The sequence below is a fragment of the Oratosquilla oratoria genome, chromosome 34 (genome assembly GCF_046742065.1).
Source record: "Oratosquilla oratoria isolate Oo_2021 chromosome 34, ASM4674206v1, whole genome shotgun sequence".
Lineage (NCBI taxonomy): Eukaryota > Metazoa > Arthropoda > Malacostraca > Stomatopoda > Squillidae > Oratosquilla > Oratosquilla oratoria.
The window spans coordinates 14025424-14037923 of record NC_134810.1 but is presented as its reverse complement, the minus strand read 5'-3'; the positions used below and the strand labels follow the sequence as shown (position 1 = coordinate 14037923).

General features: G+C 40.9%; 1 protein-coding gene and 1 pseudogene across 6 annotated transcripts in view; one reads left to right on the top strand and one right to left on the bottom strand.

Annotated features, from left to right (window-relative positions):
* The window catches only part of LOC143018056 (dipeptidase 1-like), a 1041568-nt gene that overhangs the window by 141452 nt on the left and 887616 nt on the right, over positions 1 to 12500 (bottom strand). The window lies entirely within an intron of this gene.
* Positions 4595 to 12500, top strand: part of LOC143018408 (WD repeat-containing protein 35-like) — a 20388-nt pseudogene continuing 12482 nt past the window's right edge.

Here is a 12500-nt window from a genome sequence, read left to right as displayed (position 1 = left end):
AGAGAGAGAGAGAGAGAGAGAGAGAGAGAGAGAGAGAGAGAGAGAGAGAGAGAGAGAGAGAGAGAGTGAGAGAGAGAGAGAGAGATAGAGAGAGACTGGCAAACAGATAAGTAGACAGACAGACTGACAGACAGACAGACAGACAGACAGAGATGCTGTGGCGGTCCCCTGGTTTATCACTGATTCAACGATCCGAGTTTGAGTCGCCCAGGGCTGAAAATTTCAGCATTGCTGCGCTGCGAGCTGAAGCTCGATCTCTGTTGGACAAGGCGTTTTTTTTCTATCTGCGCGCATGTGTGTACATGTGTGCGTATGTGTGTGTATATATATATATGTGTGTGTGTGTGTGTGTGTGTGTGTGTGTGTGTGTGTGTGTGTGTGTGTGTGTGTGTGTGTGTGTGTGTGTGTGTGTGTGTGTGTGTGTGTGTGTGTGTGTGTGTGTAAGGTCACATTACCCAAAGATCGGGCCATATATGAGCTCTAAGCTCTCACCGGGATGGTAATAGCTGTCCATCACTAGTCAGACACATGATCCAATACCTTAGTGAATCACAGACAAGCAGGCAAAGAAGCATGCAGGCAAATATAGTGACAAATAGACAGACAGACAGACAGACAGACAGACAGACAGACAGACAGACAGACAGATAGACCGATAGACAGATAGACAGATAGACAGAAATATAAAAAAGCAGGACATCAATCCACATCTTCAAGTTTTCCTGAGAGATGAGATTCGTGCGGAAAACATTGAGCTTATCTCCGGTAACATTTTTTTTTTTTCACAACGATACAATTTTACACAAAACAATTTAATTCAGCTGAGTGTACAGCCCCGTGTTAAAGGCTCCAATATAATCATAGAAATATATAAATCTGTGAAATAAACATAAATGATACAAAATCCTTATCCCCTTTACTACCAAATGGGTACGACAGATGTGAATAATCTGTTGACATCCAGTGTACAAGAGGAAAGAGGTCAGACCTATATGGAAGGTCAACCAAGGTCGTGTCACAGAGTTCGATGGAATAGATCTAGGGGCGCCAGAACATAAAGAAACGTGCCAATAGGAAGGAAGGAGTGGGGGGAGGGTACAGCATGGACACATATCCAATAAGAAAGCGAGGGCAATAAATCATAAAAAAAAAACCTTAGCAAAAAAAAAAAAAAAAAAAAATGTGACCTAAAGCTGAGTAATGCAACTCAAGTAGAGCCATGGGGGAGACGGGGCCCAGGCAAATGAAAGATAGAGGAGGAAGAGAGAAAAGGAGAAAAGACGAGGAGGAGAGGAGGAGCAGGAGGAGGAGGTGATGGAGGAGGAGGAGGAGAAGGAGGAGGAGGCGGTGATGGAGGACGAGGAGGATGACGTGTTAATTAAGAAGGGTAGACGATGAGGGGAGTGGGAGTAGAAGATGGGGAATTAAAGGGATGGGAGGAAGGAAAGAGAAAGAAAAAAAGGGGAATAGTGGAAAAGGAAGAAGGAGAGTGAAAGAAGAGGGAAGGAAGAGGTAGGATAGAAAGAAGAATAAGGATAAAGAAAGAGATGGAGAGGAAAAGGGGAAGAAAGGGCGGGGGCAATGGAAGGCAGAGGAGGAGGAGGAGGAGAAAAAGAGGGGGAGAGGTGAAGAGAAGGAAGAGGAGGAAGGCGAGGGGACAAAGGAGAAGGACAAGGCCCATGTCCATTTGGGGGAAAGGCCAGAAATCGTGGGGGACAGAGGCAGGTGGAAGTGATCACAAAATAAAGCGGCAATGGCCAGCAAAGTAACAGAGGAAGAGGGGGAAGAGAAAGAGAAGAGGAGGAGGAAGAGGAAAAGCAAGAAGAGGAAGAGAGGATAAGATTAGTGGAGAGGAAGGAAGAAGAGATAGTGTTGTGTGGGGAAAGAGATGGGGGATGAAGAGGAGGAAGAGGAGGAGGAGGAGAAAGAGGAGGAAGAAGAGGAGGGAAAAAGGAGGAAGAGAAGAAGAAGAAAATAAAGAGAAAGTAGAGGAGGAGGAATAGGAGAGTGAAGAGGAGGAGAAAGGGGAGGAGGAGGAGGTGGATGAAGAGGAGGAGGGGGAGGAGAAGGAGGAGAAGGAGAAGTAAGAGAAGTAGGAGGAGTAAGGGGAAAAAGAAAAGGAGTAGGAAGAGGAAAAGAAAGAAAAGGATGAGGAATGACAGGAGGAGGATGGATGACGAGGAGGAGGAAAGATAGGATGAGGAGGAATGACAGGAGGGTGATGGATGACGAGAAGGAGGAAAGATACAAGATAGGGCGAGGAGGACTGAAGGAGGAGGAAGACGAGAGGAATAGGAGGAATGACAGGAGGAGGAGGAATAATAAGGGGAAGATGAGGACAAGAAGGATGGAGAAGAGGAGGAGGAGGAGGAATGGGAGGAGAATGAAAATGAGAGGGGGAAAATGCAGGAGAAAGGGAAGGAATTGAATGGGAATAAGGAGGATGAGGAATGAGAGGATAAAAATGAAGACAGGAATAGAAAATGAAATAGTAAAAAAAGAAATAGAGAGAGAGAGAGAGAGAGAGAGAGAGAGAGAGAGAGAGAGAGAGAGAGAGAGAGAGAGAGAGAGAGAGAGAGAGAGAGAGAGAGAGAGAGAGAGAGAGGAGAGAGAGAGAGAGAGAGAGAGAGAGAGAGAGAGAGAGAGAGAGAGAGAGAGAGAGAGAGAGAGAGAGAGAGAGAGAGAGAGAGAGAGAGAGAGAGAGAGAGAGAGAGAGAGAGAGAGAGAGAGAGAGAGAGAGAGAGAGAGAGAGAGAGAGAGAGAGAGAGAGAGAGAGAGAGAGAGAGAGAGAGAGAGAGAGAGAGAGAGAGAAGAGAAAAAACTGATGTGAAATAAAAGAAGCTAAAACAGAGGATAAATGATAAAAGAGAACAAAAGAGCAACGAAGAAAAAGTAGACAAAGGAAAGAGTAGGTAAATATAAGTGACAACGAAGACAAGAGGATAGAGGAAAAAGTGAACAAGAGAAGAAGGAAAGTAAAAGAAGAGACAAAAGTAGACCGAGAGGATGAAATTACATGGAAAAGGAACAGAAGGCAAAAAATGAGTCAATTTAGGGAGTTCAACGGACACAAAATGAAGACTAGATTTTGAAAAAAAAATGAATAATGGGTTAGAGGGAACTTGGATGTAACTACAATTATCACCTTTGCCCAAAGTACTCCGGCAGCTAAAGCCAATGACTGCCAGTGGTATTTAAACTAGAACACCCTTGCTCATAAATATTTGTTTCGGAACATGTCCTTTACGTGTTTATTGAAATCATCTGTGAAACTGTTGCCACCTAGCATTGTATGTATAAAAAGTTTTAATGTCATTGGTGCTGAAATGTTTACGGTAATACAAATTGAATTTGCCTGTTTAGATTCTTACTGTTCTTGATGGTGAGGAAATTACACAATCATGTTATCATTATCATTATTATTATTTTCTATTACACGAAAAAAGTAAACCATTTTGACAGTTGTGTGTTGTTTAGACTTTGACTTTAATTGATTTTGATCAAAGATAAACAGACGCGGCTTCAGGCATACTCCAAATATAATTCGACTTTTCAACAGGAATGTCGCTGAAACCTTTAGCCTTATTTTCACACTATTATTGAAAAATCTCTGTTTCTTTAAATTCATAGTGTTATTACTAAAAACTTTACGAGTGACCCAATTTGCGCAGTCACTAGACGATTTCTTAGATACAAGAATCAGAATACCTTTTGACCGGAAGGTTTGAGCACTTAATTGAGAATCTACCAGAAATTAATTCGTAGTCAGATTTCCCCTTCACCTCAGTGACTTTCACGTCTGTTTCCTAGTTGACGGAGCCTGATCATCCAATTACTCAGATATTCTATTATGATTCCGTAGCAACTAAATTTCCAGATGCTACAGAATTGATATCTGGAATTGCAATGGACCGGGGCAAAATCTGATAACTGAGTAAGCAGCTGTTCTCACATTTTTAGATTCTCGTCTATGATTGCCTCGCTGTTCATTACCTCCCAGTCAGTTTCTTATTGTATCAGTACTACATGGCTTTCATGTCTTCCTTTTCTTTTGTTATTTTTATGATCCCACGAAGAGTTTACACGAGATATCTGATCATTTTTTTTACAATGAAAGCAATATTCGAAAAAACAAATCGTGAGCAGTATTGACACAGAGAGAAATTAGGGACGCAGGATTTTTGAGGATCAATGGTGCAGTGCAAGATGAAAAGCAAGAACAAGAGTTGTTAAGAAAGGGATCACATAAGAGGAGAAATAGTAAATGAAAAGAACATATATGAACAAAAATTATATGAGGAATATAAAGGTTGGTTAAAGGAGACGGAAGTAACACACACACACACACACACACACACACACACACACACACACACACACACACACACACACACACACACACACACACACACACACACACACACACACACACACACACACACACACACACACACACACACACACACACACACACACACACACACACACACACACACACACACACACACACACACACACACACACACACACACACACACACACACACACACACACACACACACACACACACACACACACACACACACACACACACACAATAGCGTCATGTGCTAATCGTGCCTTTGCTACTAGTTCAAAAGCTTTTATTAAACTGGAAGCTATCACTGAAATTCCTGATACAAGACAAGAAGCATATGAAGACTTAGCAATGAGTATCTTCATGAAGTACATCATTAAGGACTCAAGAAGCAATAGGGCTGAGTGCACCAACTGTGAAACAATGATTCCTGATTGGGTGAGTATGTGTCCCAGCTGCCACCTGTATTGTTACTGGCCGCCCCATCATGGATCTAACAGCTGTTTGGACCTGTGTAGCTTGTCGACACTTGGCTCTTGAGCAGGATATGACCATGCGATCCCATTGTCCTCTATGCCATGTTGTTATAAATTCACAGTTTTTAAATTCACACACACTCGCACACACACACACACACACACACACACACACACACACACACACACACACACACACACACACACACACACACACACACACACACACACACACACACACACACACACACACACACACACACACACACACTCACACACACACACAAACACACACACACACAAACACACACACACACACAAACACACACAAACACACACAAACACACACACACACACACACACACACACACACACACACACACACACACAAACACACACACACACACAAACACACACACACAAACACACACACACACACACACACACACACACACACACACACACACTATCTACAGTATCTATCCATATACCAAGGGGTTTCCCCCCTTACCAGGAAGGTAGCTAGGTCAAAAGGCATATATCCATTCCCAACCATTTCATTCCCACCCACTCACCTACATCCACCACCCTTTCCTCTCTCACGTCTTACCTCCTCATGGATGACGGGTCATCCCTGTATCCCGCCCACTGCTCTGAGTCAAAAGCAATGTAGCCGGGCACAGTACACTCACAGCAAGGTCATTTCACTTAATCGGCGCCCCCCTCCCCTCTCCGTCCACTCATATATAAAAAGAAAAGTCAGGGAGAAATCCCTTCGGGCTGCGTCAAAATATATTTCATACATAACACTCCCTAACCTCCTATCCCCCACCTACTCCATTCCATGCATCATAGTATCATCTATACATAACCATTCTCCAATCCTATCTCCTGCCTTCTCCGTTCCTTGCTCAACAGACATTCCCCTTTTGCTCAACGCCCTTTTCACCCCATCCATCCATCTCATCCTCGAACGTTCCCTCAAATTCACTTCCTCCATCTCTGCCCTCCACACCTCTTTTACTAATCTTTCCTCACTCATTGTTCCATGTATCCAAACCACCCCAGTACTATTTCATCAGCCCTATCTTCCAACTCTTTTTCCAACCTGGCTCTCCTCCTCACCTCCTCATTTCTCACTCTATCCAACCTTGTAACCCCTACCATACTTGTCAGTCATTTCATCTCAAACACATTCAAACATTTTCTCTGTACCTCTCTCAACTTCCAAGTCTCTGCCCCTTACAGTGCTGTCGGTACAACCATCTCTTCGTATCCTTTCCCAAATGCCAATTTCTCATTACACTTTTTAGTCCCCAAGGCATTCAATTGCTCCGCTTAATCTACAATTTACATCAATCACCACTCATCCCTTTCCTGCCACACGTAACCCCAAATACCTAAAGCTATCCACCTCCTCCAGCCTCTCTCCTTACAGACTTATTTCCAACACGCTGCCATCCTCCCAACCTTGTACATCTTATGACCTTACTTTTACTTACAACATATTTACCCTCCACTTCATATCACATACACTTCTAAACTCCGTCATTAACTCCCTTAATCCCCCCTTTGATCCTGCCACAAGCACGGTGTCGTCAGCAAACAACAACTGGGTTATCTCCCACTTTTCTCCATTTTATTTAACCATCTCCAATCTCTTGCCCCTTACTCTCTCATTTACCTCCGACACCACCTCATCTTCATCCATGTACACATTGAACAACCATGGCAACATAGCACATCCACGACGCATGCCCACCTTTACCTCAAACCACTCACTCTCTCCATTTCTAATATAACACAGGCTCTACTACCCTCGACTGGCTCTATTACTCTCTTGACTGCTCTTAACAGCTTTCCTCCAATCCAATATATATACAAAACCTCCACAGTGCCTTCCTATCTATCCTTGTTATAAGCCTTTCCTGAATCAATAAAGGTCCAAAACCATCCGTACCTTTTGCTAAAGCTTTCTCACAAATTTGTCTTATTATAAAAAATCTGATCCACCAACCCCTGCCTTTCAAAAAAAAATTACTCCCTCTGTTATTCTCTCAACTATCTCACTTAAAACCCTCCCAGAAGGGTTCCTAACTACAATCAATAAACTGATCCCTCTGAAATTACTACACTCACATTTGTCCCCTTTCCCTCGTAAAGCAAGAACCATACATGCACTCCTCTAGTTCCCCGACACTCAACCCTCCATTAGACACGTATTGAACAACCTCACTAGCCTGTCCACCATTACTGTGCCTCCCTTCTTCAGACGCTCCTCATGGCATTCGTCTAACCTGGGTGCCTTACCTGCTTTCATCATTTTAATAACTACCTGTACCTCATTTTTTCTTATTTCTCCTCCATTTTTCCACCCATCACTGACATTTTCCTAGCGCCTCACACTGCTACCAGCAATCCCTCCCTATTCTCCTCCACCTTTAACAGCTCCCTAAAATGCTCTGCCCATCTTCCCTTTAACTCCTTTTTAGTTATCATCTGCACCTTTTACCTTTTCTTGTCTACTTGACTCAACCCCCTTCCTCTCTTAACTTCCTTCCAAGACATCTTTTTATTTCTTTAATAATTTTCTGTCGTACGTTTTCCCCATTTTACATCGGATTTCCTTTTCGCCTACTTTATCTTGTGTTTTGTTTCTCTTCTTTTTCTTTGTACTTCTCATATATTTCTCTTGTTCTACTTTGCTCGCTTCTCTTCTCCTACAACCTTCTTCATTTCATCATCCCATCACTCACTACCCTTCTTTCTGTTATCTCTCATCCTCCTTGCTCTACATACCATATCTTTGCATACCTTGTTACTCCATCATCGAAACACCCCCATTACTTTTCCATTCCTACCTCTACTCTATTCTTCACCACTTCCAACACTTCTCTCGGTTTTTCGTTGCACTTCTGTTCCTTTTCCTTCTCATTTAAAATTTTTAGTCTAAACACCTCCTTACCTTCTGTCCTTTTCCTCTCTCTCTATCCTCCACTCTCAACTTGCCTTCTACCAAAAAATTATCATATATTCCCTCATTGTCTCCCCTAAGATCATGGGGATCCAGAATTCTTCCCATTCTTCTCCTGGATACCACTACATAATCCATTAAAGCCTTATCAGCCATACTTCCTTCCATCACCCTCTCCCTTATTTATCTATGCTTGGCTTTATTCCTAAATACCGTGTTAGTTATCAGCAACTCTCTAAACACATCTCCACCATTCACTCTCCACTATGATTTCTACCTGACACTCCAAACTTCCCAACTACTCTATCTATTGGTTCATCCCCTACTCTAACATTGAGATCTCCCAGTACCACTACACTGAAATTCCTCCCAAAATCCTCTCCGCACTCATTTACATCTATCCAAAACGCCTAGCTTTCCTCTACGCTCTTCTAACTACCAGGCCCACCTCCCTTCCCAGTTTCACCTTCATCTGCATTAGCCTTGGAGAGACCTTCTTCCACTCTTACACACGGCTAACTATCTCTTCACTTATTAGTATAGCCAAAGCTTCCATCCATCGTCCTCTTATTACTCCCGACACCCCAGCTACACTCCCAAATTCAAGACTCACCCCTCCTTTTCAACTTAGTTTCACTTAATGCCAACACATCCATCTTCACAGATATACTGCCTATCTATTCCTTTTTACTCTCATCTGAATCAAACCCACGCACATTAAAAGACCTAAAGTTTAGGGTTCTGGTTGAAAAACTCTTCTCAGACCCACTAATACCTTAATTTCCCGGAGGAATGTACCTGTTAGAATTACAGAGAGTAGTGTGCCTAGTCACATCACTCCGTTCCATTTTAGGCACCTTTTGCGCCTCGAGTGGAAAAACCCGGAGGCAGTATTCTTTCTTCCACGTACCACAGGGGGTGGGGGGGTGCAGGCAAAAAAAAAAAAAAAAAAAAAAAAAAAAAAAAAAGGTAAAGGTATTAAGACCGGGGGACAGCATAACAGAGGAACAGACGCAGTGCAATAAAGTAGCATAATTTCTCTATGAGTACATAATTCCTCTATTACAGACAAAATTATGTGTGTAATTTCTCCGTAGGTGTGCCCCATATAAACCCTAAAATATCAGGTGCGTTCTACTGAACAGAGTTTACCGTATAATAACTTTGAGTCCATATCCCAGACTGGGTAATGATAATAATAATAAAAAACAAAACAAAAACAAACATTCCCTTGCGCAAGGGTACGTACGCGCACACATACATACACATAAACGCACATACACACACACACACACATACACACACACACGCAAACACACACACGTGTGTAATTCACTATGAGCTTGGATGATGAGATAGAATCATGAATGATAGCTATTTCCCCACCGGATATAAGTTCATAGATTACTGTATATGCATCCAGAACTATAGGAAATGATGCCGTCTTCCGGAGACACACAAACACAAGCACACTCATACACATACACGCACACACACTGGGCGGGGAGTTGGATGTGTGTGTGTGTGCGTATTAAGTCACAGCATTACCTATAGATCGGTTATATGAGCTCCGAGCACTCTTCCGGGAGGGAAATAGCTGTCGATCACGAGCCCAACACGTGATCATGGTGAATCACACACACACACACACACACACACACACACACACACACACACACACACACACACACACACACACACACACACACACACACACACACACACACACACACACACACACACACACACACACACACACACACACACACACACACACACACACACACACACACACACACACACACACAACATTGTCTTGCACAAGGGTGGCAGTGTAGTAGTTTTCAATAGTTTTCAATCCATGATCGAGGCTGTTAACTCACTCTTCTAGAGCGAGAAGTCAAGACACTCACTAGTGTGTATGTGTGATTCACCATGGTCTTGGATCACGTGTTGGACTCGTGATCGACAGCTATTTCCTTACTGAAAGAGCTCAGAGGTAATATGACTGATCTCTGGGTAATGCTATAACCTTACATGCACACACACACCCAACTCCCCGCCCACGAGAGTTAGAGTAACGACTCGCAGCTTAGCGATACTGGAATTATTTCAGCCCTAGATGGGATTCGGACCCGGACCACCGTAGTAGCGGCCAGGAACTTTACCAACTGAGCCATCATGTCGTGTGTGTGTGTGTGTGTGTGTGTGTGTGTGTGTGTGTGTGTGTGTGTGTGTGTGTGTGTGTGTGTGTGTGTGTGTGTGTGTGTGTGTGTGTGTGTGTGTGTGTGTGTGTGTGTGTGTGTGTGTGTGTGTGTGTGTGTGTGTGTGTGTGTGTGTGTCGTATGAGAAGGGTAATTCAGATGGAGACACAAAAAGAGACAGCAAGTGAGAGAAAGAGAGAGAGAGAGAGAGAGAGAGAGAGAGAGAGAGAGAGAGAGAGAGAGAGAGAGAGAGAGAGAGAGAGAGAGAGAGAGAGAGAGAGAGAGAGAGAGAGAGAGAGAGAGAGAGAGAGAGAGAGAGAGAGAGAGAGAGAGAGAGAGAGAGAGAGAGAGACTGACAAACAGACAGGCAGATAAACAAAAAAAGATAGATGGACGGAGAGACAGAGACATGAAGGGTAGACAGAAAGACAGCCAAAGAGACAGACAGAAAGATAGACACAGTCATACAGATGGGTGCACAGACAATTGTGATAGAAAAATATTGGTAAAAAAAATCCGACGTTAATGTGGGTTTGTTCTTGGATAGCAAAAGCCAGAATTTACGAAGATTTTGTTTTGCTAATAAATCTATGGAAAATATTAGTAGAGTAAATAGCCAATATTTCTAAAAAGTGTGAAGTTAATGATAATAGGCAAAATAATAGATAAATTGAGAAAAGCAATCAAGGAAAATTAAACGTACGTTTACACAGGTAAATAGATATACCTATAAGTAAATAGAAAATGAAATATACGAGTGTATGACCAATTATCTTCACAGAACAAATGCTATCGGAGTGTATAAATAATAGAAGAACCTATTCTAATTATTCTAGCTAAGAACTGACATTTATGATTAATAGAGGTCAAGGAAATCTCATTTAGAAAAACATAAGATTCTTGTGCGCAAGAACCTAAGAGAGGGAGGAACCTAAGTAGCAGGTAAACCTTGAGGTCAGCAAGAACCTCGAAATTCGGAGGAAGAATAAATATGAGGACTCGTAACCAGAGCCGCAAAATTGCGAGAGAGCATATACGAGGACGCAGAAGAAGAAGAACAGGAGAATTAGGAGAAGAAGAAGAAAAGGAGGAGGAGAGGGAGGAGGAGGGGAAGGAGGAGGAGGAGGAGGAAGAAGAAGCCAAGCAATCTTGCTAATGTGTTGCTTCGGGTGATGCCTTTCTTGCTTTTGTTGCAAAATGCAAGAGAAGTAATAAAAATTGGAACAGAAACTGCTGCAAACAAAAAATAAATAAAATAAATAAATAAATAAATAAACAAAAATAACACAAAGGTAATGAGTTTGAAGAAAGTGAAGTAAATGTACTTATGTATTACACAAACGAAGAACAAAGAAACAATAAACGAAGATTGAGAGGCGCCAAAGCTAAAACCAAAAATTAACAAATTAGAATTACTCCATCATTAATGCAATACACACATACCAAAACAAAAATACGTATAAGATGAGAGCATAGCAATCCAAATTCTTTCAATATGTCAATGAAAGGAAAATGAAACATCACTAAATTTAGTACAACAGAAAGCCCTTTCGTATTAAAAAAAAAAAAAAAAAAAAAAAAAAAAAAAAAAAAAAAAAAAAAAAAAAAAAAAAAAAAAAAAAAAAAAAAAAAAAAAAAAAAAAAAAAAAAATAATAATAAAAATAATAATAATAATAAAATAAATAAATAAATAGATAAATGAATAAATAAATAAATAAATAAATGAACAAATGAAAATAGAAAATACAATAAAATAAATTAAAATAAAATAGAATATAATAAAATGATAAGTAGATAAATAGATAAATAAATATAATAAAATAGAACAGAGGAAACAACAAAAATCTTATCCCAATATAAAAAAGGAGTCGGTCTGGTTTGTTCTGGGCAAAAGAGTAATGCACAAAGAAAAATAGAGAGAGAAATATGAATAAATATATACTCATATATATATATATATATATATATATATATATATATGTCTGTTTATATATATATATATATATATATATATATATATATATATGTGTGTGTGTGTGTGAACAGATACCAAAAACCCGTGATTCACAAAATGTGTAATAAAACCACTTGGAAAATAAAATGAAAGGTGACCGAACGTTTTCGTCTATTTAAGACATTTTCAAAGGTACATTTGAAAATGTCTTAAATAGACGAAAACGTTCGGTCACCTTTAATTTTATTTTCCAAGTGGTTTTATTAGACACACACACACACACACACACACACACACACACACACACACACACACACACACACACACACACACACACACACACACACACACACACACACACACACACATACACACACACACACACACACACACACACATATATATATATATATATACACACATATATACATATGTATATATGTATGTATATTTATGTTTACACACACACACACACACACACACACACACACACACACACATATATATATATATATATATTTATATATATATATT